Source organism: Oratosquilla oratoria, chromosome 2 (genome assembly GCF_046742065.1).
Source record: "Oratosquilla oratoria isolate Oo_2021 chromosome 2, ASM4674206v1, whole genome shotgun sequence".
NCBI classification, from domain to species: Eukaryota; Metazoa; Arthropoda; class Malacostraca; order Stomatopoda; family Squillidae; genus Oratosquilla; species Oratosquilla oratoria.
This window is the reverse complement of record NC_134778.1, coordinates 27,223,486-27,225,985: the sequence shown is the minus strand read 5'-3', so window position 1 is coordinate 27,225,985 and position 2,500 is coordinate 27,223,486.

Here is a 2,500-nt window from a genome sequence, read left to right as displayed (position 1 = left end):
CATCTGCCCAAGGCTAACCAACCTGTCAGATTGCATTGAGGCTAGTGCCCTCTACCCTCGGTATCGTAGCAGTGTGCCAAATTAGGACTAAGTTTTGTAGTGCCCCATTTATAAGTGTGCGCGGAGTGATGTAGTATTGGGGCTTAGCAATGGGTTAGGATTTCAAAACTGCTTAGTAAACTGTGAGCCGGTCTTACGTGCGTTCAATCCCGTTAATTTGTTCAAACTTGAATCTTTTCGTAATTCTTGTTAATCAGAGGTCGGATGTGCATTATCACTTACTGTTATGTTTCTGTTTAATTGTACTAAAGTGTCTTGTGTGGTATATGTTTTCACATAAAATTCACCTTGTATTAATTTTCATATGATTTCTAAATCTATTTAATTATATTTCTTTTAAGTTAAATAGTTTCTTTTCCCCGTGTCCTCACAGCAGGGTGGCGACCTTGATTCGTTTTCTTGATTGAACCCGTTAATAGACATAGGGTCTAAGGGTTTCTGTTATGTTACAGTAGTTTAAAAGGTTTTCTTAATGTTACGAGCCCCTGAGCTTTACAAGGCCGGTGGACCTTTGGTATTCTAGAGGGGTTTGTAACAGTGTGTGTGTGTGTGTGTGTGTGTGTGTGTGTGTGTGTGTGTGTGTGTGTGTGTGTGTGTGTGTGTGTGTGTGTGTGTGTGTGTGTGCGCGTGTGTGTGAGTGTGTGCTTGTGTAAATCCACGTGGTAGTAACTTGTAGTTGAAAAACTTTGCCTAAACTGGGCGATAGGAGTAGCCTGCCCACCCGCAGGCAAGGAGGAAGGCAAGTAGACACTCCAGAAACAACATAAACTTATGAAGTATTCCCAGTGCACACGTCGCGAGCAGTCTGGACATATCCTCACCGACATCTGACATGGGTCGCTGTCTCATTCACAAGACGAGTTGATCCCAGCCATAAAAAGAGACAAATGAAACATGTCGCCAAATGAGGAACGAGACCCATACCCCACTATCCAGAATTCACACCCCACTCCGTCGTTGTCGCCAGTTTGCTAGCGTCTTGGCGCCGAGCGGCATCTCATGTATTACATTGGCATAGGCTGGCTGTGGCACGAGCGCTGGCATATGCGGGCACCGCTTCAACTCGAGCAAGTGGTAGCTATGGTGTCAGTGTTGTTAAAAGAAGAGTACAGTATGTGTGGGTTGAACGTGGACACTGGCCAGAACAAAAAATGTCATTTACTTTGGCGAGAGAATGGGAGAGGCCACAAGTCTACTGAGCATCGGGTGTAGGATCTTAAACAAGTTTTATACATATTCTAATAAAGGGAAACATTATGCCTACAGGAGAGCTAGTGACTAATGAGGAGTGGAGGAATTTAACTCATGGTGAATATAAACTTAGTCGAACGGGTGCAAAAGCGACAAGAACGCCATCTTTACTGTACAATCAACCGCCACGCCCCCAAGCGAGATAAGTCAGTTATGAAGAGAAATATTAGAGGTGACATTCAGAAAACTGGGCTGTCACAGATTGCATATTCAATCTATACCAGCGTAGAACAATTTAGAACTTCCGCGTTGAGCATGACTTAAAATTACATAAACACACACGCACGCACACAGGCATGAACACATACACGCACGTCCACACGCAAACACAAACACGTAATATATATATATATGTATATATATGTATATATATATTTATGTATATATATATGTATATATATATATGTGTATATATGCAATAAAAACACTAGGAGCGTGTGTTCACAAATGCGTAAATTACCACTAGGAAAAGTAAACTAACGAAGCAGAGCGCTTTCGTGTAATTACATCTTCAGTGTATCTGCACTGAAGATGTAATTACACGAAAGCGCTCTGCTTCGTTAGTTTACTTTTCCTAGTGGTTATTTACGCATATATGTATATATATATATACATATATATATATACATACACACACACACACACATATATATATATATATATATATATATATATATGTATATATATATATATATATATATATATATATATATTATGCCGTCGCTACCACCACCACCTCCAGCACCAACACCAGTGCCACCACTGCCACCACCACTACCACTACCAACACCACCGCCACGGACATCATGAACACTATCCATATTGACAAACAAAATCATTACCTATATCATCATTCCCACCATCATCCTCAGCTACTGTCAACCAATTATATAGGTCCGCCCACATTTATGATATGTTGTTTCTGTATTGTCTCCGAAATATCATTAAAGGCTTTGATAGACTGGAAAGGGAACAGCGGTGAGCCGCAAACTCATACGATTTATGAGAAACAAATCATACGAAAACCACTTAATTATTTTAAAAACTTACTCAAAGCGGTTGGGGATTAATAGAAACGTTTACGATTTTCAAACAAATTGACAACATCCAAACTGAAAAAAAAGAATCATACCGTAAATACTAATCGGACAAGAAATAATAGCCTTAAACTGTCTGGACGTAAATTTGA